This window comes from Panthera uncia (assembly GCF_023721935.1).
Source record: "Panthera uncia isolate 11264 chromosome C1 unlocalized genomic scaffold, Puncia_PCG_1.0 HiC_scaffold_4, whole genome shotgun sequence".
Taxonomy (NCBI): Eukaryota; Metazoa; Chordata; class Mammalia; order Carnivora; family Felidae; genus Panthera; species Panthera uncia.
In genome coordinates, this window is record NW_026057585.1 from 15693725 (window position 1) to 15718163 (window position 24439).

The 24439-nt window shown below is 37.5% G+C and overlaps 1 pseudogene; it reads left to right on the top strand.

The window, feature by feature from the left end:
• Positions 1 to 24439, top strand: part of LOC125913355 (60S ribosomal protein L39-like) — a 190497-nt pseudogene that overhangs the window by 47259 nt on the left and 118799 nt on the right.

Genomic DNA, 24439 nt, shown 5'->3' on the forward strand with positions numbered 1-24439 from the left:
TTTCTGAGTTGATCTTACTCATGTTCCACCCTCAGCTTTTGGAACACCTTGCACACAGGTACCATGGAGAGATTCTCTCTTCATTCTTCCCCCTCCCTGGTAATCTGCTGTTGCTTATTACTCTGTGTCAAGTTCCTGGTCAGGTGGGAGTCAGGAATTGCTCTCTTGCTTCATTTTCAGTTTCAGTGGTGGTGTTTTCTAAGCATTCTTATTTCCTACCCTCCTGCCCCCGCCCCCCCACGTGGTGGCAGCTAGCCTCTGCTTTATACCTGGTATAAGCTGTATCCTATTGTGTCTCCAACCCCCCCAGCCCCGTCAGCAGCTTCAGATATCCACTTTGTATTGGTGGAAGGTCCTGTGTCACGTGGACTTTCTGCCTTTCCTCCAGTGGCAGATGGCTCTTTTTGCAGCAGCAGCAGCAGCCAACTTTTGCATAGGATCAAGGAGTGGAAATGTTTCCTCCCTGTCCCACAGCAGCAGATGACTGTGTTGCTACCCCTTGTTCTAAAGCAGTGAATCTTTTCTTGGAAGGGGGAGATAGAGGGCTTTCTTTCACGTTTCTAGTGCCAAATAATTTTTTACTTTGCAAAAAAAAAGTTCTGTGCACCACTGAGGGGAACTTTCTAATGTCTTTGCCCTATGCACAGTCTTTCTTGTAATCACCATTGGAAACAAAGGGAAAAGGGTTTGTCACTTGTTATTGGTTGACTTCTTTTGTATCTGGGACGCCCAGGGATTCTAAACTGATACTCTGCTCTGTAATGGTCTTAAAGAATTCATTAAAAGTGGGTGACGGGCATTGAGGAGGGCACCTGTTGGGATGAGCACTGAGTGTTGTATGGAAACCAATTTGACAATAAATTTCATACTAAAAAAATAATCCATTAAAATAATGGTTCTTTTATTCTTATCCACTTTTGTGACTACCTCTAATTCCTCCAATACTCTACTAAATGGTAAAACAACTCATATATCCTGCTCTACTCAGATGGTTTTGTCACCCCTAAGAATTCACTTTATCTGATTACCCTGTGACCCCAGCTCCTTATGGACTCAAAGTTATAATTCTGTAGAATCTGGATCTTCTTTGTCATTAGGGTGGGAGAAATAGTCACTTGTGATTTTTGACATTCTAAATTATTTATAATTATACAATAGAGTTATACATAATGTGCAATTCCAGCAAATATCTAATTTTAATACAAAGAACAATAGGTAATTTTTAAAAATGTAATCTGTGGCTTTGCTACCTTCTCTATAATTATAATAATTTCAATTAAAATATTAATTGAATTTAATTTTCAGTAAATAATTATTGCTATTTCAAAGTTAATATACAATATTACTGAGACTAAGATTTTTTTTAATGTAATTAGAAACAAACTGTTAAAACAAAAATTTTTAATGTTTATTTATTTTTGAAGGAGAGAGAGAGAGAGAGAGAGAGAGAGAGACAGAGCATGAGCAGGGGAAGAGCAGAGAGAGAGGGAAACACAGAATCTGAAGCAGGCTCCAGGCTCTGAGCTGTCAGCAGAGTCTGACATGGGGCTCGAACTCACAAACTGTGAGATCATGACCTGAGCTGAAGTTGGACGCTTAATCAACTGAGCCACACGGGCACCCTAAAAAACTTTTAAAAATCATGATAATTGATGGTTTAATGACTAGCATTAATTTTGAAAACATGCAAATCCTCTTTGTGTGTATTTACCTGAGCTTAAAAGGAAGACTAACGATGGGAAATAATTTTTCTATAATAACTTCTGTTTTTCTTAGTAAGACATTGTTATTTGTGATGCTCATGTAATTATATGCCAGTGTAACTCAAGTATGTAATGACATTTCTCATTGAAAGCATTTAAATAACTCAGGAAATTGCTTTACTGTTCTGTTTCCTGACTTAAAACCCACTTTTGCCATGTTCATTTTATTATACAATCTGTTTCAACTCATCCAGGCAAAATATATTCCACAAAGTATAATGTGCACTGAATGTTTTACTGGTTGATAGCCATATAATTGTATCCATTCTTGCATTCATATTTGTACATAGACATTTAGCATACTATATATAAACATTCGTGTTTATAAATGTGCATGCAAATAATGTCTGAATAAGGAGTTACACATATTTATTTTCGCTTCCTTAGTGATTTCAGTTGTTTTTAAAATCAGATATTCATGAGTTATAATTTACTTTATAGATTATAAAAGATTCATTAAGTGAGGAAAAATGGAAGTATAAAATCTCAATAAAATTGTAATATATAATTAATTTGATTAGGAAGTAAGAAAAAAACAGACTTTCACTGCCATAAATGTATTGATGTTATTTTCAGTCCGTAACACATGAGCATATTGTCTACCAATTATAGTGAATTAATGCAATTCCAAGTGACCACATAACTTCATATTTTGTGGCAGTGGAAAGCTATTTTCCCTCAAGTGGCAATGTGTTTTCACTCAGGTGGCATTACTATTATCTGAAAACAACTTTAAGCAAATGCTCACTTAATCCCTTTCTTGTTGATCTCAACAATTGTTACTGGTGGGAATGTAGGTTGTCTTCCATGGGAGGAACCTTGCTTTGTCAACATTTTTATGGTGAAATCATTTTTTTGAGTGGGGATTCTTATCCTTTCTGTCAAAATGAACATAAAGACCACGATCTTATGCTGTTCCTCTTTTACTTTACGTGGGTCTGTAGAAACATGTTGAGGTATCAGTGAAACCACATTTGCTTATTTAGTACATGGACATGGTCTTGGAGAAAAGCAGAACATATAGCAAAAAGGGGAAAAGAAAAGACTGAAATAAACAAGAAAACAGTGCTATAAGGATGAGCATTGTCTAAAATGCCTATTCCTTTTTTTTTTTTTTTTTGTAATGAAATTTTGAGATATATACCATGGGGGCTAGACTTTGGCCCTAATTCTATTTTGCTCAGGCACAATTTGAATTAAAAGCTATGTTTTAAAGTAGCAGTGATTCTTTTATTATACCTATAGCCATCTAGTGATAATTTTTTTAATAGAAGCTTTTCTATTTTATGTCCTTGACATACTTATGTTAATGGATATCTTTTTTAAAATTCTGAAGTAGTGATGATTTTCCTTCCATTTGAGCCTTTCCCTCCCCATTTTCAAGAAGCTAAGCTCACAATCTAATGGCGGCCCTTTTGTAAACACGAACTCACATAACCCTCCTCTTCTCTGTCTTGTTTCTTTTTTACTCTCTGCCCTTCATGTGAATTTATGTATTCCAAGGGATCAAGCAAAGTGGAGATGACATAGGACTCTTGTTAGCTGATGTCTATGAGATTTAAAATTTATTTGGCTGCTTTAGGTGTCATTTTCTTTATTTATAAGACTGCATCTCTAAAGACCATTCCAGTAGTTATGGAAATGGGGTGTAGACTGGGTCTCAAATAAGCATGTGAATTTAGCCAACATCTTTTCTTTCAAAATCAAGTAAGTGTCTGTCTACATCCACTGCTTTCTATGGCTTTCACGGAGCCTCCTACAGGGAGAAAATAAATTGTACCATGTTTCCACCTAAGATCACATACCTAAAATTTGTAGAAGAGAGACCAGCTGCCAAAAAACTACAGTTCTGCAGGCACTACAGGGTATGCAAGAGAAACTGCATCACAAAGGAAGAAGAAAATGCCAGGCTAAAGAGAGTTTAAATAGTTTTGAGATCAGCAGGACACCTGATTCTAGAATTCCTTCAATTCTGAGTTAATTTAGCTGCACACAAGTAGTATCTTGAGGATAAAATGGCTGTGTATGATGTAAGAAAAATCAGACTTAAGCAAGTCCGCTGAGTGTGGGTACACAAAAGATTGGCATATTTTCTCTTTGCCATCATCTGAAAATCTACCAGAATGCTTTCTGTCTTGAGTGGCCCAATGGAATTGAAGGAATACATGACCTCTTACTAATGCAAGGCTAGATGGCATGTAAGAGGCCAGATGGGTGCAGAAGAGACTTGCATGAACGCTGTTTAGGGCACCAAGTGTCAGAAGGCTGTAGAGTGCTTGCTTGGTCTTGTGTGCATGCTGAGAAGGCACCCCCTGTGGTCTGTTGGTGAAGGACATCTTGAGGTTAGCAGTCATGCACATAGGGGCTTCTGGCCCTCAAAATTTGGTCACTAGCCAATTTGTCACCTAATTCGTATCTGTAGGCTAGCAAACACTGAAGTTACATTTTGTGTGTAATCTATCCTCACCTTACACTCCTAAGGCAGAAACTTTACATGCAGGATCTTTTTATTAGCCTTTTAAAAAGTAAACTCTTTTGCACTAATATATATCAAGAAGATCCTCCTAAATTTCCCACTTTTACTCCCAGCTAACAATTGGCATTTTAATAGGAAACTTCTGGTGAAATTGCACTAATTGTTTTTAGGAACCTCAAAGTAAGAAACAGTATAGTTGTGTTAAGCTGATTAAATAAGGAGGCAATTAGACTGAGATGGCTCTAATGCTGTGGTGGGTGTAAGTAAGCAAAGCAAAATCTAAGCCAGTAAATGTCTCAAGGTTATGAAATCAAAACCTAGGGATCACTAGTCACGTAGAGCTAAGTAGGCTTGACACTATAGCCAATCAAATAATTTCCCTTCTGTGCTCCAACAACTGCCCTTAGCGCCTGTGAGTGGAGCACTCCTAACCACTTCTGGTTTGGCACTGCCCAATTGGAATAGATGTTTGCTCAAATAAATTCTTTACATTTTTCAAATGTCTCAGTTTATCTTTTAACAATAGGTACTAAGGTGAGGGTGCAGTCACGTGGCAATACTCATACTATGTAAGCAAATGCGTATAAACTTTTGAGTAGGGTTGACTTTGCTGCAATGTTAGCAAAAACAATACTAAATTAATGTAATTTACACTTGATTAAGAAAAAAAGGGAGATAATATTTTCTTGTGTTTTCTTAAGTATAAGTTTAAATTAAGAATAGATGATTTACTGGGGTACCTGGGTGGCTCAGTCGGTTAAGCGTATGACTCTTGATTTTAGCTCAGGTCATGATCTCACGGTTTGTGAATTTCAGCCCCACATGGGGCTCTGTGTTGACAGCGCAGAACCTGCTTGGGATTCTCTCTCTCTCTCTCTCCTTCTCTCTGTCTCTCCCCCACTTGCTCTCTCTCAAAATAAATAAATAAACTTTTAAAAAAAAGTTAAAAAAAAGAATAGATGACTTGCTAAATATTAGATTATTGATCAGAGTGTTCCAAAGACCATTATTATCAGATGGGGAATTCAGGGGCAGGATGAGTTTTCCTTTACCACACTCAGCAATGCAGAGCTAGAAAGAAAAGGGAACGGGAAGAGGGGTTTTGTTGGCCCTGCCTTTCAAAGTACAATAAAGAAGATAAAAAGGATGACAAATATCCCTTTAGGGGTTCCCTGAGTAAACCTAGAGGCAGAAGCTGAAATTTGTCATAAACTGTTTTAAATTGTTGTTAAAGAAAATTAGTGGTTCCTATACCACTCACCCGGATGTCCTAAAAACTCTGCAGATATGGAATCAGTGTTTAGAATATGAAAAGAAGCATGGGTTGAGGAGGAGTTCATAGTGAGGTACAAGTGGGATAACCTTATCCTCTCCTGGTGATAGCACCGTGTCCTTTCAGTGGCTGATGTCCACAATACCTATCAAGTTACTTATGGACCACTGTGGAATCAAAATAATCCCATATTTCCCTCCCAGATTTTTTTTTTAAAAAATGCTTATTTATTTATTTTGAGAGAGACAAAGAGAGAGGGCATGTGTGAGCCAGGGAGGGGGAGGGGCAGAGGGAGAGAGAGAGAAAGAATCTCGAGAATCTCGAGCACCTGATGAGGTACTGGATCTCACCACAGAGAGATCACACCCTGAGTGAGCCAAAATCAAATTTGGACGCTTAACTGACTGAGCCACCTAGGCTTTCTGCTCCCAGATTTTATAGTTTTTTTCCTTCATATCTATACCCTTTCACTTCAATATCCAAGAAATGCCCAGTACCCAGAAAACTGTGCTGTATTGCCCCGGATTTACTTTTCTTGTGGTCCACATGGAGGTGGCTACACATAACCTGAATTTTCTTTTCAATCCTGAGATATTTTTAGTCATTTGCTCCCTTAGAAAAAGCTATGAAATGTTCTTATTATTTTCATGAAGTTCTTTCAATCTCTGTTTTATATTTTGCTATTATATTTTCAGCCATCTATACACATTAGTTTATTTAATTAATTTTTAGGTAAATAAATTTCTGTACTGTTTCACTTAGACAGCTTGGTACAACAGAGACTATGTCCTCATAAGAGACATCAGAAAAGATATTTCCTTGGGATATCTGAGCATTAAAGTATTAGGTATTCTTCATTCAAAGATTTAAAACAAAAAGTTTACCCTTCAGAAAATGATTTCTTAAAATAGTGGATTTTTAAAAAAATAAGACAAAAGTTAATTAAGGAGGCTAGATGATGCATGCATACCAGCGGTGCCACATATTGATGACAAAGAAAGATAACATTGTGTTGTAAGGCTTATGTATATCTATGTTATAAAACATAAATTTGTGAATAGCCTGCAATCACCTTGCTTTATGAAGCCCAAGCTACATGGTGAATCCCTGGAGCAAGAAACACTATATATAAGAGAGAGGGGGAGAAAAAGAGAGTTCATGTAAGTTACTTAGCTTGACAGTTACATAGTAATGGACAACAAAAGCACTTGACTAAGGTCATATGGCTAGTAAGAGTCAGTGTTGCACACCACCCCCCAGACCACCAGTTTCCAGAGATTAAATGCTTAACCTCTAAGTCGCATAGGGAATTTCTCCGTTATAAAATGCATATATAATAATTGCATATATCTGAACAAACTTTTATGAAAATTTAATAAATTATATTTCAAGCAATTAGAATAGAGCTGGTACATAGCAATTACTGTACAGGTTGTTTCTGGTTTTGTTTTTATCATTATTAACCAACATAAGCAAGCAGTTTATAGGACCACATTTTAAGAAGCAATTTTTATTCTGATCTAGATAATTTAAAGTTATGTTATAAAGAGATCATGTTGAAATTTTGTAAATAAACCATTAAAATTCATGAACCAAAGTGATCCATTACCTTAGTTAGAAAGTATTAACTAATCATAAGCAACAAGCCTTGTCATGAAAAGATGTAGTCTATTATACCAAGTACAGATTTTGAGATCAAAGGGTAAACCACTAAAAATGAAAGCAAATGGTTCCAGCATAAGCTGGTAAGAAAGCAAATGGTTCTAGCATGAGCTGGCTATATAAAAGGACATAATTCTAGAAATTTGATTTCTTCCAAATGTCATTAAATTGAGTCTAACTGCTTATTAAATTAAGTTTAAATTTATTTTGAGGATAATAATATGCTTTTACATCATAATTCCATAAATTCTTAACAGCTTTCCTGGAAAAATACATGCCTACATTTTTCTACACATTCATTTGTATTATAGGACTTTCAGAGTTGTTTAAGAAATAACTTTTTCTTTTCTTTCTTTTAGAAATAACTTTTCCTTTTAAAGATATGTCAACTTATATCCATTTTTTCATAACCCATTTAAAATTCCCCTTTTCTTGAATTTATTTAACCACTTTACTCAAAGAAATAAAAATAATTTAAATATATATAAATAATATAAAAAGGTAAAAATAAGTAGAAGGTATCTGGATAAAGGGGAATTAAGAAAGTGGATGAGGGAAGAAGCAAGTAAAACAGATTTAAATGTCATAAGGACCTATTTAATCATTAAAAGTAATGGGTTGGGAAGGGAGATGAAAATGGTCTTTATCATGATAAAGCTCTGGGTTACACGGTCTTATCAAAAGTATATAGTTAATATTCATGCAGTGCAAGGTATGTATATTTGAAGTAAAATAATTGTGATTATAATGATAATTATGGGGAGTGGGAAATGGTCCAGATGAAACAAAAACTAAAGACTGGATAATTATTGAAGATTGATGAATCATATATGGGAGTGCAATGCATTGTTCAGTTTATCTTGCACATATTTGAAATTTTCTATAGTTAAATGTTAAATAATAGACCAAGGCCTTAATTCACATTTTTCCTTTAGTCAAAAAAGAGGCAATACAGTTATTTATCTTATTAGAACATACCAGAAAACCAGGAGAAGCACATGTTTTCTTGATATTGACATCTAAAAAATTGTTCCCCTGGGTTCTCATAAAAAGGATATTGTGTGATGTATTTGACAGCATTTTCAGTAAATAAAATAGTACATCTTTAGAGATGTGTCTTATTCTCTCCAATCAGACTGACGACATAAAAGCAATTGAGCAAAACTGGTTCTAAAGGTAAAAGAACAACTCAATAATGTTGATGAGCGTTCTCCCCAATTGTTTAGTTTGATGAGTCCTTCAAATTTGTTAAAAAAATAAGTTGCAAGCTTCAGTACTTTATTAAAAATAACACGTTATTTTTAATACCATCTTACCTTGGCATGGCATCGAACACTAAATTAGAGAGACATATAGGTTTAAAGTTCTTTGGGCAGTCACTGAATTTCCTCATCAGAACTGAGCCATAGGGTGTAGCAGTTTACGTTTTCTGGCAAGAATTTGGAGTGAGAGTGTTCAAAGCAGGCAAACAAAGTAGGTAGCTTTGCTGTGCTGACTTTAATGGAAGGCAGGCATGACATTCTTAAGAAAATTATAGAGCTTGAGTCTCCTTGGTGGCTCAGCTGGTTAATCATCAGAGTTGGCTCAGGTCATGATCTCACAGGTTCATGAGTTCAAGCCCCACATCGGTCTCTGTGCTGACAGTGCAGAGCCTGCTTGGAATTCTCTCTCTCTCTCTCTCTCTCTCTCTATGTTCCTCTCCCACTCATGCTCTCTCTATCTCTTTCTCTCAAAATAAATAAATAAACTTGAAAAAACTTTTTAAAAAAGTAAATTACAGTGCTTAACCAAATCACATGCTACTACACCACCAGAGAAAGGTAGCTTTAAAATCTTATGAAAAAATAAATGAAAATAAAAAAGGAATCTATCTGACTCCTGACCAGACCATAGGATGGTGATGGCCAAAAGACAAAAAATCCTAGGGCAGGCACATACTAAAGTTTTTTCTACTTACTTTGGAAATGTTCTTATAACAATTATTTCAGTGGCATTCATCCTTGTTTCACTTCCAAAACTCACTAAAACTTTGAGTTTTGATCAAGTTATTGAGGTACAGAGTCGCGAGGATGGTGGCAGTGGACACCTCAGTCCCACCCGACTGCTATTTCTCTACTCCTGTAAGAGATTCATGTTAACTCTTCCAACCTACCTGTCAACTTACCCAGCTATGAAGAAATTATAATTACCTATTAGAAAGTTCTAAGTCTAAATACCTTTGATAATTTCAGAGAAAGACCCTCCCCCATCACATATTTTAATTGCTTGAACTTCTTAGGCTCATCAGTCTGTTGAACATGCGCTCTGTTATAAACACTATATAACCTTTGATATAGTTGGGTTTTTTTTTTTGTTTGTTTTTTACTCTTTCTTCCACACTTGGCAACGGATTGCATAAAAAATAGGGAAATTCATTTCTACAATATAAAAAAATAGCTTTATTATATTAATTTTCCTGGGCTTTTCTTTTGGAATAATTTATTAAACTTAATTCTCTGTATGGTGATTTTTTGTTCTATTATTATATTTATTCATAGTCAAGCTTTCCCCATTTCATTGTTCTTGGGTGAAATTATATTTTGAAATAACTTTAGGCAGTTGGTTATGTGTTCCTACATTGGTACTTTGTATTAAAGCATCAGCAAATTAGTTTAAAAAGAGATCTTTATATCCTTGATGGAAAGGGACTCAGCCCTGGAATTATTACAGTGAAGCTAATTAATCAGAAAATTATGAGGAATTATGTTTGACAGCTTTATCCTTCTCTGACCCTCAAAGCACTAAATTACGCATAGACACCTGTTATCTTTATCAAGAGGTATTGATAGTACTCGGTTATCAATTCTTCATGGGATAGCTTCCAGGGAGTGTGTGTGCACTTGGGATGATCTAAGCTATAAGGTCTTGATTCCTGCAAAGTTCAGGGCCTGCACTTTTCCAGACACGTTCCCATTATTCAGATATCATATCAAGTCTTTGTCAGATTGATAAAGATTCAAAACTGATTCCTCATTGATACCACTTTGGTCTAAAGTGGAAAGCATCAATATACAAAGTACTCAAGATCCACAGAAGAACTAGAACAGTGGAAAAACACCCAGCACCAAGTGAGAAACAAATGAACTCTGACTATAGACATGGCCTTTGCCAAATGCGTACTAAATATGCCTATATTGGGGCTACTCAATATTATTTATCCACCAAGGTTCCTGGGTGGCTCAGTTGGTTAAGCATCCAATGCTTGAGTTTGGCTCAGGTCATGATCTCGCGGTTGTGAGACTGAGCCCCATGTCGGGCTGTGCACTGACAGTGCAGAGCCTGCTTGGGATTCTTTCTCTTCCTCTCTCTCTCTTTCCCTTCCTGTGCATGGTTTCTTTCTCAAAAGAAATAAGTAAACTTAATAAATATATTATTTGTCCACCAACAGTAACTTATTTAATTTTATTCTTTTTTTTAAATATTTTTTTAACATTTATTTATTATTGAGAGACAGAGAGAGACAGAGCATGAGCAGGGGAGGGGCAGAGAGAGGAGGAGACACAGAATCCGAAGCAGGCTCCAGGCTCTGAGCTGTCAGCACAGAGCCCAATGCAGAGCTTGAACTCACGAACTGTGAGATCATGACCTGAGCTGAAGTCAGATGCTTAACTGACTGAGCCACCCAGGCGCCCCTTTTTAATTTTATTCTTAACATAACTTGCCATTCTCCCAAGTAAATTTTCTTTCCTCTAATAAATACACAATTTTATGTCTAGCATTAAGACACACCTCCAATATTATCTACCTGCCCCCGTTCTTGCTTGGAATTTCCATTATTGATATTTACTTTGGTATATGACTGAAAGGACTTGTTCAAATTAATTCTATTATTCTTGACTTGCAACATATTAAACCTGAATTGCCATAGCAAGAGTTCATCAGAATGGTTATTCCAACTCAGTACAATGTTGAATGCAGGTAATTTATCAGGGAAGATGAGACAGTTTCAGGACTCCATTGGTGCCAAGATTGATTAGAGTAAGATCCCAGACAGCTAGGGTGACTATGACTGCCCATGAAAGAAGTTGGAAAATAGGAAAGATGGCTCCACAAAGAGGAAGAAAGAGCATTAGAAACACATTATTATGTGTTTGGTCCAGCATGATTCCTTCACAACCATGTGGAAACATCAAAATAACTTATGGTCTTTTTTTTCCTTCCCTAAAGCAGCATTATTCCTGAATGTCTCAGGAAGTCATTCACTAGTTTTTGGATTATTCAATCTCTTTGTTTCTTCTTTTATCTTTTACCACTTTTTATTATCTTTTCTCTTTGGTTTGGTTGTTCCTCCAGAGAGTGACAAAAAGAAAAGGACGTATCAAAAATTTCTCTCAGGGAGGCTGAAGAAAGCTGAATTAAATTAATTATGAGACATTTCGATGATAATCTCATTGAATATAAATCAAATGCTAATTATAATAATGGAATCTAAGGTCTGGATGGAAATATGTTGATGCAGCCTAATCTCCCGTCTACTACCAACATTCTCTGTCCACTCTTAAAAAAGCCTTTGGGGGGCGCCTGGGTGGCGCAGTCGGTTAAGCGTCCAGCTTCAGCCAGGTCACGATCTCGCGGTCCGTGAGTTCGAGCCCCGCGTCAGGCTCTGGGCTGATGGCTCGGAGCCTGGAGCCTGTTTCCGATTCTGTGTCTCCCTCTCTCTCTGCCCCTACCCCGTTCATGCTCTGTCTCTCTCTGTCCCAGGAATGAATAAAAAAAAATGAAAAAAAAAAAAAAAATTAAAAAAAAAAAAAAAAAAAAGCCTTTGGGTCTAATATTTCCCAAAGCAGTAAATACATCACTACAAGAAGAAGGAGAAGAAGAAGAAAGAAGAAGAAGGAGAAGAAGAATGAGAAGAAGAGGAAGAAGAAGAAGAAGAAGAAGAAGAAGAAGAAAAATAAGATAATGTAGGTGTTATTTACTGAGTATCAGCTGTACACTGGGCACTGCGTTAGGTGATGAATGTAATTGTTATGAGGTAGATGCTATTATTATTCCTGTTTATACACCTCTATTCAATGGAGTATTTTCTCTGTTATGCAAAATAATAATAAAGATTTTATTTGTATATGAAATAAACAATATGCCTGGAATAACGTATATGTATTGGCTATAATTATCTTTGCAAATGCACCACACTCCTACAAATGCCAATATCACTTAATGATAATTGTTAAGATCAAGTTATGTCTCCTCCAATTTTTATTTTTCTCCTATGATCATCTCTGTTTCATCTATCCCTTTTACCATTCATCCATTACTCACTTTCTTCAACATTTCAGTATTTGCTCTACAGTGTGCTTTCTAGAACTGAACACAACGTTACAAATGTGATCATATAATTGGCTTTCATTTCCACTCTGTGATCTAAAAGCTGGCTTTTATACAATTGCCTGTTGTAACATGTTCAGGTGCTGTTTGAGGTTTTGGAAGCAAGTTCTAAGACCTGAAACATTTAGTTCGATTATGAACACTTTATTTTATTTTATTTTATTTTATTTTATTTTATTTTTATTTTTGTTTATTTTATATTTGAGAAAGAGAGAAAGACAGAGAGAGAAAGCAGGGGAGGAGCAGCGAGACAGAGACAGAATCCGAAGCAGGCTCCGGGCTCCGAGCTGTCAGCACAGAGCGTGTTGCTGGGCTCGAATTCACGAACCATGAGATCATGACCTGAGCAGAAGTCAGAGGCTTAACTGACTGAGCCACCCAGGCGCCTCTCAATTACAGGCGCTTTAAATAAATAACATTTTCTTCTTAAATAAATAACATTAATTCTCCCTAACTTGGTACGCATGTATCACTTGGTTAACATGCGTACCAAGTTAGGGAGAATTAATATTCAATCGCTAGTATAAAATACCAAAGAATATAAGTATGGGTGAAGAGTACACAAGCTTGTCTACACTGAATTTTTAAGTCTATGTGATTCTAAATTTCTTTCAAAATGAAGTGTTTAAAAGAAAATTCCCAGTGTTAGTGAGCAAGTGGCTACAACTAGATATTCTCTTGTAAACTACCAGGGGAAGTCCAATTGTCACAACCATTAGTGGCAAATCTGTAGTCAGCATCTGAAGCCTTAGAAATGTATATGCTGTGATTACAAATCTCACATATAGAAATTGACCCTATGATAAGTATGACAAATATGTTAAATATTCATCTACAGACATGTTATTCTAGTGTTGCTTTTAACATCACGTTACTGGAAGTCCTCAATCTTGGGGAATCAAATGATAATTATAGTTATGGAAGAATGTACTGTTTCAAATAATATTAGGAGAAGTATTTGGCGAGTATATTTTATCTAAAATTATGTAGCGTTTTTGTTGATAAATCTTACTTCCTGTGTTTCTCCTTTCCTCATATACTTACAATATGTTTGGGACTTTTCCCTCACATCAAGCAATTCTCAGACACCAGCCAAGTACCCTATAATTTAACTCAATTCTGACACTGTCTACCTGGAGATAGCATCGGATCCCACAGGTTAAGGCTAAGGCTAAGGTTAAAGTTAAGGTTAAGGTTAAGGTTAAGTCAGCCTTACAAAGGCTGCCGCTCCTCCCATTTCAGATGCCAGTGGCAGGTCCCAGGTTTTCACCTGTACTTCTCACTGACTGGCTATAAATCAGGGTTCCTTGAATTTGATAATTTGCTAGAATGGCTCGCAGAATTCAGAAAAAAACACTTACTTATCTTTACTGGTTCATTATAAAAGGATATGACAAAGGATCCAGATGAACATCCAGTTGGAAGAGATGCAAGGTCAAAGTGTAGGAGGAGGGGTGCAAAACTTCCATGATCTTCCAGGAGTACCACCCTGCCAGCCTCTCCACGTGTTCTGCAGTCCAGAAGCTCCCAAACCCTATGCTTCTGAGATTTTTATGAAGGTCTCAGCAAGTAGGCATGACAGATTATTAACGCAATTCCCAGCCCCTCTCCCCTTCCTGGAGGGTAGGGTGTGGGGATGGAAGTTCCAAGCTGCTAATCATGGCAAGATCTTTCATGACTATCCCTCATTCAGCCCCTCTGCAGGAGTCCACCAAGCATTATCTCATTTGAACAAAAGACAATTCGATCACCCAGATAATTCCAAGGGTTTAAGAGCTCTGTGCCAAGAACTGAGGGCAGAGATCAAGATATATCTTTTCAATTATTTGGCAACACCTATGCCTTTTTCAAGCATATAACATTTTATTTAAACATACATATAACACTTATTTTTTTTCAGCCACTACTCCAATCACTTGACAAATGCTAATGTAGTTTACCCCTGAAGATCTCATGTGGTGAGTTTCTATAAAAAATCTTCATTTCAGAGATGATAAAACTGAGGCCCAGGGAAATTAAACAGGTTGTTCAAGTTCACAAAGCTTGAGCGACAAAGCTAGAGTTTGAATCCAGGAGGCCTGGCTCCAGAGTCCATACTCTTAGAAGCCACATTTCCTTTGTTCAGAAACTATCAAGTAGAAAAAAAAAAAAAAAAACACTATACACTATGACTACGTAATATGGCCAAGAAAACACTTGCAAATATCTTTAACCAAAGTCTATATAGCCACTATTCCTCTAAAAACCAGCATATATCAAGATAGCTCCTCTTCCCCATTCAGAGGTTTTATAAAATGTATATGGGTTAAGGGGCACCTGGGTGGCTCAGTCGGCTTAGTGCCAGACTCTTAATTTTGACACAGGTCATGATCTCATGGTTTGTGGGACTGAGCCCTGTTTCAAGCTCTGTGCTGACAGCACAGAGCCTGCTTGAGATTCTCTCTCTCCCTCTCTCTCTCTGTCCCTTCCCCACTTGCATGCTTTCAAAATAAATAAATAAATAAAAACTAAAAAATGTATATGGGTTGGAATAAGTAAGAAAAGAAAGGAATGGAAAAGAGACAATCTTAATGACATCATTTGCAATTAAGTGAAGAGTAGAAGGCATACAGAAACAAACATTATTTCTTACAATACAAACATGTTATTATAATTCTATGTGATTTACATGGAACAAAAAATTAGAGTCAAATGTTTAAAGATCCACTCAGAAGTTCAACAAAAACAAACTGACAACAGTGGGAGAGGCCTTAGCTTTTTATATTTAATGAAGGAAAAACACAACAGAGAAAAGCTGCCCCATAGGATAGAGAAGGAAATTTATTTATTACAGTATTATTGGATCCTTTGTTGGATTGAAAGAATGAGCTACTGAAGTGTGCTGTGAGACTCACTATGTTGTATTTTGTTTCTTAGCATACAAAGATTTTTCAAAGCACAATAGCTAAATGAGCAAATATGTTTACACGTAATGAAGTTGTATCATGTCTGTGGAGTATAATTTTTAATCCCGTAGTTCCCTTTTAATACAAAGCAAGGTAAAAAGGAAACAAATAATCTCTATTCCACATTGTTCTTCAGGGGAAAAAATACTATTTCTATAAAACATATGTCATTAATATGACAGATATTTTTACCTATTGAATACATTCACAGGCACATAGATTATTTCTTATTTCAATTCTCAGCAATTCTCATGAACCAATAGGAAGTACCTATTGGTTCAGTGTAGGAGTTACCTTTCATCAAAACTTGTAAGAATCCCCTATTATGTTCATGTGTATAGTCTGACATGCCTTAGACCTCACCAGTTTTATGGTTCTGAGCAAGGTCACTATTCAGTTTTCCTGTAGGACTGCAGGATTAATAGCCCCCATGGCTAGTGCCCAAGAAGGGATGCTGCCCGCCTTTGCCCAAAGCCTTTGCCTGACTTTTTCATCTCTTCTGCTCTAGCTACTGCTTTACATCCCACTATCTTTCTACTCATTTCAGGCCACTCCATACCATTTGCTGAGTACTTTTACTACTTATCATATGGTCTATTAATTCCTTATCGCCTCTGTGTTCAATACCACTTAAACATTGCTTTCTTTACAGTGACAACTTGGGGTACAAGGCTCCTCAGCCTTCTCATCACATTACATAGCTGATAGAAAACTGTCTTCATTGCATCCCATTCTCTTGGGTAGGGTTCCCATAGCTGAATGGCTTGCACCATATAAAGTTATATATATGCTATTGTTATACATATAACTATTGTTTCATGGTAATAATTATATAGTTATATACAGCTATATAACCATATGTAACTATAGCTATTTCATTTCTCTATTCTAGGACAGAGAGATACTCAGGGATAGGTGACTGGGTTGGAAAATAATCTGTAAGGTGGAGCCACTGCATCACATTATTAGAGTGGCATTATATGCTCAGCACTGACTTAGCTGCTGTTGGGTAACCAAGAGAAATATAAAGTCAGGTCTTAAAACTTAAGGGATTTTCCATCTTGTTGAGAAGACACAATTTGTTCATAAAGCAATAATTTGCACTTGCGGTTCTAAATATGGATAAGCAGCAGATTTAGTGGGAGGAGCTTCTGAAATGCAGACGCCTGGTCTTCATTAAGACACACTAATCAGAATTTCCTGGGGTGGACTCAGGCATATGTGTTTACAACAACTCACAGGAAATTATGGGCAATGTGTAATTCACAAGAGGTTTGCCATTCTTCTCAATACAGTGCAACTCCATCAGAGTACAATAAATGTGGTCCAAAGAGTCAATCACTATTAAGAGGTTAATGAAATAACTGTCAGGGACTGGCCCTCAAACTGGCCTGCTGGAATTCCTGAGTTCCATCTATAGATCAAGCTTTATTCTATTCCTGGCTATTCAGTGCCTTCTAGCGTTTCTTGTGTGCCTTGCTGTAATTGCCAGCGAGGACCTAGGTTCTGGGCTGATTGGAAGTTACTAGTCAGTAGCAACATTAGAATTCTTCATAGTAGCTGGAAGTCATCTCTCATTCAGGCAGATTTGGGTTGAGAGAATTTGGGGAAAGCTAAGTCCTACCATGGGCCATCCCCTGCTTTCTGAGACAGAATTACTCACCCTTTTCCCCTCTGACCTCATGGCTTTGCCTTTACCTTCTCTCCATACACAGAAGACTTTTAGCATGCCCCCGTTTGACAGTGCACTGGGAGGAAGGTAGGCACCAATTGTCCCTGGCTTGATCTCTGAATTAACAGTTACATGAGAATTTGTATTATCACAAATATGTTATCTTTGATGATTACCATAATTTCATCATACAAAATTTTGCTTATCTAGAATTCTTTGAATATTTATCTTATATCTATGCATGCATGCATAAGTATAAATAAATATTACCTAATAATATAATATATGATATATAATAATATCATATATATATAAACATAGACACATTAAAAATTTGATTAAAAAAATTCTTCCAAGTAATGTTCGATATGGATATAATTAGCAATGTAATGCCTCTAAATGAATTCGAAATTGAATCATAAACTCCTAAAAAATGACATGCTTTCAAGACTTGAGGAAGATGGTGGTGTAGGAGGACGCTGGGCTCACCTCATCTTACTGATCGCTTAGATTCCACCCACATCTGCCTAAATAACCCAAAAAAAACTGCCAGAAGACCAGCAGAATGGACTCTCCGGAGCCAAGTGTAGACAAGAGGCCCACGGAAGAGGGTAAGAAGGGCAGAGAGGCAGTGTGCGCTACACGGTCTGGCGGGAGGGAGCTGGGCAGTGAAGGGGCAGCCCGACCGGCAAGGCAGAGCCCCCGAGTCTGGCTTGCAAAAGCGGAGGGGCTGGACTGCGTGAGTTCTGACAGCCAGCAGGATTTAACATCTGGAATGTTAAAAGTCAATAGCTCTGCTCTTGGAGAGTGGGGAGGGCGAGAGGACTCCAAGAAGGAGAGTTGTTGAGCCCTGATAGAGCTCAGTTTGTCGGGGGAACAAAAGTGCTGGCAAGCGCCATTTCCCTCTCCCATCCCCCAGCCAAAATTCCAAAGGGAACTAGTTCCCCTCACTGAACTTGCTTGCACTGCACAAACGCCCAAAGATGTGCTTCTGTGGATCCACCCCTCCAGAGGGCCTGCCTCCCTCCTGGTGCTCCAGGGCCCCTCCCGCAGGGGACCACTGACAGCAAAGTGAGTGAAACCTACCCCTCCTGCCCCTGTGCACCTTACAAATCCACCCTGGCTAATATGCTCTTGGCCAAATCCCATTGAAACAGCACCACAAGCCTGGAAGTGTGCAAGTAGCCCAGAAAGGGGACACACCACTCCATGGTAAGTCCTGCCCTGGGAAAGGGGAAGATAAGGTACACACAAGTCTGACTATGGCCCCAGCAGTGGGCTGGGGGCAGACATCAGGTCTGACTGCAGCCCCACTCACCAATGCAAGTTACTCCAGGCAGCATGGAGGAAGAGCCCTGCAGTTCTGCACTACTCCAGGGACTACCCAAAATGATGAAATGGAAGAATTCTCCTCAAAGAAACTCCAGGAAGTAGCGACAGCTAACGAACTGATCAAAAACGATTTAAGCAATGTAACAGAAAATGAATTTAAAATAATAGTCATAAAATGAATCACTGGGCTTGAAAAAAGTATAGAGGACAGCAGAGAATCTATTACTACAGAGATCAAGAGACAAAGAAACAGTCAGGAGAAGCTAAAAAATGCTATCAATGAGCTGCAAAATAAAATGAGGTGACTACAGCTTGGACTGAAGAGGCAGAGGAGAGAATAGGTGAATTAGAAGATAAAATTATGGAAAAAAGGGAACCGAGAAAAAGAGAGATAAAAAAAATCCAGCAGTATGAGGGTAGAATTAGAGAACTAAGTGACACAATTAAACATAATAACATATGCATAATTGGGATTCCAGAAAAGGAAGACAGAGGGAAAGGTGCTGAAGGTGTACTTGAAGAAATCATAGCTGAGAATTTCCCTGATCTGGGGAAGGAAAAAGGCATTGAAATCCAAGAGGCACAGAGAACTCCCTTCAGATGTAACTTGAATCGATCTTCTGCAACACATATCATAGTGAAACTGGCAAAATACAAGGATACAGAGAAAATTCTAAAAGCAGCTAGGGATAAACAGGCTATAATTTACAAAGGTAGACCCATAAGAGTAGTGGCAGACCTATCTACTGAAACTTAGCAGGCCAGAAAGGAATGGCCGTTCAATGTGATGAACAGAAAACATATGCAGCCAAGAATCCTTTATCCAGCAAGTCTGTCATTCAGAATAGAAGGACAGATAAAGATTTCCCCAAATGAACAAAAACTGAAGGAATTCATCACCACTAAACCAGTCCTACAAGAGATCCTAAGGGGGATTCTGTGAGTGAAATGTTGCAAGGACCACAAAGTACCAGAGACATCGCTACAAGCATGAAACCTACGGACATCACAATGACTCTAAACCCATATCTTTCTATAATAACACTGAATGTAAATGGACTAAATGCTCCAACCAAAAGACATAGGGTATCAGAATAGATAAAAAAAAACAAGACCCATCTATTTGCTGTCTACAAGAACTCACTTTAGACTGAGGACACCTTCAGATTGAAAATGAGGGGATGGAGAACTATCTATCATGCTACTGGAACTCAAAAGAAAGCTGGAGTAGCCATCCTTATATCAGACAAACTAGACTTTAAATTAAAGGCTGTAACAAGAGATGAAGAAGGGCATTATATAATAATTACAGAGGTTATCCAACAGGAAGAGCTAACAATTATAAATGTCTATGCGCCAAATATGGGAGACCCCAAATATATAAAACAATCACAAACATAAGCAATCTTATTGATAAGAATGTGGTAATTGCAGGAGACTTTAATACTCCACTTACAACAATGGATAGATCATCTAGACATAGGATCAATAAAGAAAGAAGGGCCCTGAATGACACATTGGATCAGATGGACTTGACAGATATATTTAGAACTCTGCATCCCAAAGCAACAGAATATACTTTCTTCTTGTGTGCACATGGAACATTCTCCAAGATAGATCACATACTGAGTCACAAAACAGCCCTTCATAAGTATACAAGAATTGAGATCATACCATGCATACTTTCGGACCACAATGCTATGAAGCTTGAAATCAACCACAGGAATAAGTCTGGAAAACCTCCAAAAGCATGGAGGTTAAAGAACACCCTACTAAAGAATGAAAGGGTCAACCAGACAATTAGAGAAGAAATTTAAAAATATATGGAAACAAATGAAAATGAAAATGCAACAATCCAAATGCTTTGGGATGCAGCAAAGGCAGTCCTGAGAGGAAAATACATTGCAATCCAGGCCTATCTCAAGAAACAAGAAAAATCCCAAATACAAAATCTAACAGCACACCTAAAGGAAATAGAAGCAAAACAGCAAAGACACCCCAAACCCAGCAGAAGAAGAGAAATAATAAAGATCAGAGCAGAAATAAACAATATAGAATCTAAAAAAAACTGTAGAGCAGATCAACGAAACCAAGAGTTGGTTTTTTGAAAAATAAGCAAAATTGATAAACTTCCAGCCAGGCTTCTCAAAAAGAAAAGGGAGATGACCCAAATAGATAAAATCATGAATGAAAATGGAATTATTACAACCAATCCCTCAGAAATACAAGCAATTATCAGGGAATACTATGAAAAATTATATGCCGACAAACTGGACAACCTGGAAGAAATGGACAAATTCCTAAGCACCCACACCCTTCCAAAACTCAAACAGTAAGAAATAGAAAACTTGAAGAGACCCATAACCAGTGGAGAAATTGAATCAGTTATCAAAAATCTCCCAACAAATAAGAGTCCAGGACCAGATGGCTTCCCAGGGGAATTCTACCAGACATTAAAGCAGAGGTAATACCTATCCTTCTCAAGCTGTTCCAAAAAATAGAAAGGGAAGGAAAACTTCCAGACTCATAATATGAAGCCAGCATTACTTTGATTCCCAAACCAGACAGAGACCTAACAAAAAAGAGAACTACAGGCCAATATCTCTGATGAATATGGATGCAAAAATTCTCAACAAGAGACTAGCAAATCGAATTCAACAGCATATAAAAGGAATTATTCACCATGATCAAGTGGGATTCATTCCTGGGCTGCAGGGCTGGTTCAACATTCACAAATCAATCAATGTGATACATCACATTAATAAAAGAAAAGAAAAGAACCATATGATCCTGTCAATCGATGCAGAAAAAGCATTTGACAAAATTCAGCATCTTTCTTAATAAAAACCCTCGAGAAAGTCGGGATAGAAGGAACACACTTAAACACCATAAAAGCCATTTATGAAAAGCCCACAGCTAATATCATCCTCAATGGAAAAAAACTGAGAGCTTTCTCCCTGAGATCAGGAACACGACAGGGATGTCCACTCTCACCGCTGTTAACATAGTGTTTAACATAGCAATCAGACAACAAAAGGAAATCAAAGGCATCAAAATTGGCAAAGATGAAGTCAAGCTTTCACTTTTTGCAGATGACATGATATTATACATGGAAAACCCAATAGAATCCACCAAAAGTCTGCTAGAACTGATACATGAATTCAGCAAAGTCTCAGGATACAAAATTAATGTACAGAAATCAGTTGCTTTCTTATACGCTAATAATGAAGCAACAGAAAGACAAATAAAGAAAGTGATCCCATTCACAATTGCACCAAGAATCATAAAATACCTAGGGATAAATCTAACCAAAGATGTAAAAGATCTGTATGCTGAAAACTATAGAAAGCTTATGAAGGAATTTGAAAAAGATACAAAGAAATGGAAAAACATTCCATGTTCATGGATTGGAAGAATAAATATCGTTAAATGTCAATACTACCCAAAGCAATCTACACATTCAAAGCAATCCCAAACAAAATTGCACCAACATTCTTCTCAAAGCTAGAATAAGCTATCATAAAATTTGTATAGAACCACAAGAGATCCTGAATAGCCAAGGTAATATTGAAGAAGAAGAAGACCAAAGTGGGAGGCATCACAATCCCAGACTTTAGCCTCTACTACAAAGCTGTAATCATCAAGACAGCATGGTATTGGCACAAAAACAGACACATAGACCAATGGAATAGAATAAAAACCCCAGAACTAGACCCACAAAAGTATGGCCAACTCATCTTTGACAAAGCAGGAAAGAATATCCAATGGAAAAAAGACAGTCTCTTTAACAAATGGTGCTGGGAGAACTGGACAGCAACATGCAGAAGGTTGAAACTAGACCACTTTCTCACACTATTCACAAAAATAAACTCAAAATGGATAAAGGACCTGAATGTGAGACAGGAAACCATCAAAACCCTAGAGGAGAAAGCAGGGAAAAACCTCTCTGACCTCAGCCACAGCAATTTCTTACTTGACACATCCCAAAGGCAAGGGAATTAAAAGCAAAAATGAAATACTGGGACCTCATGAAGATAAAAAGCTTCTGCACAGCAAAGGAAACAATCAACAAAACTACAAGGCAACTGATGGAATGGGAAAAGATATTTGCAAATGACACATCGGACAAAGGGCTAGTATCCAAAATCTATAAAGAGCTCACCAAACTCCACACCTGAAAAACAAATAATCCAGTGAAGAAATGGGCAGAAAACATGAATAGACACTGCTTTAAAAAAGACATCCAGATGGCCAACAGACACATGAAAGATTCTCAACGTCACTCCTCATCAGGGAAATACAAATCAAAACCACACTGAGATACCACCTCACACGTCAGAGTGGCTAAAATGAACAAATCAGGAGACTATAGATGCTGGAGAGGATGTGGAGAAACGGGAACCCTCTTGCACTGCTGGTGGGAATGCAAACTGGTGCAGCCACTCTGGAAAACAGTGTGGAGGTTCCTCAAAAAAATTAAAAATAGATCTACCCTATGACCTAGGAATAGCACTGCTAGGAATTTACCCAAGGCATACAGGAGTGCTGATGCATAGGGGCACTTGTACCCCAATGTTTATAGCAGCACTTTCAACAATAGCCAAATTATGGAAAGAGCCTAAATGTCCATCAACTGATGAATGGATAAAGAAATTGTGGTTTACATACACAATGGAGTACTACAGGGCAATGAGAAAAAATGAAATATGGCCTTTTGTAGCAATGTGGATGGAATTTGAGAGTGTTATGCTAAGTGAAATAAGTCATACAGAGAAAGACAGATACCAAATGTTTTCACTCTTATGTGGATCCTGAGAAACTTAACAGAAGACCAAGGGGGAGGGGAAGGGGCAAAAAAAAAGGTAGAGAGGGAGGGAGCCAAACCATAAGAGACTCTTAAAAACAGAATAAACTGAGGGGTGATGGGGGGTGGGAGGGCGGGGAAAGTGGGTGATGGTTATTGAGGAGGGCACCTGTTGGGATGAGCACTGGGTGTTGTATGGAAACCAATTTGACAATAAATTTCATATTAAAAAAATGACACGCTTTCTTCAAAAGCATCTGGCATCTAAGAGGCAGAAAGCTCAGGTATAACAGCCAGACTCACTCTTAGATTTTTCGTTTGTTCGAGTTTATTAAATAAAAGTATATCTATTGTTCCATCCCTCAGACTCAAGTCATTCTTTAGGATGAGTGATTAATAAAAGCTTTACCTAAATCCATAAAGGGAAATTGGAGTCAAATCCTAATCCAAACAGAAGCCCTGCTTGCAAATTAGAACCCAAATCCTAATCCTTCTGAGGATTGTCCATCCCAGCTCGAAATGGCATTTTTGTTTTGATTTAAAATCTATGTTCCCACAACATCTTTAAAAAGTGATTGCTATTTCTCTGTGTCATTAAACACGAGGCTTTCAAATGCTTTTTCCCCCTACAAATGTACCATAAATAGAGCTGAATATTCTAACTCTCCTAAAAATGAGAAGGGATGTGCTTTGGAATACAACCATTTAACCGAAAACGTAATTAAAAATATTTTTAGTTCGCTCTGACTCAATTTTCAGGTACAGTTTTTGGAGATGAACTGGAGGTGATGTGAGGCTATTTGTATCAATGATCCCCTTAAATTGATGACAACTCTTAAGAAGGTTTATCAATTAAAATTAGGTTTGGCTAATATAACAGCGAGTCGAACATGAGATGGACTTAATTTCCTTTTGATTGAAATAATTACAGGAATAGGGAATTCAGGACTGAGAGGATGGCTCCAGGTACATTCGGCTCATTGCTCCACTCTCCCTGCAAGTGGCTCTTGTTCTTATGGTTCAAATTGCCTGCTAGGACCCCAGGCTCCCAACCACATTCCCAGTACAGGTAGAAAAATGGAAGTAGGAGAGAAAATAGTACACTCCTTACCTTTCAAAGTAAGCATCTCCCAGAAGCACCACTT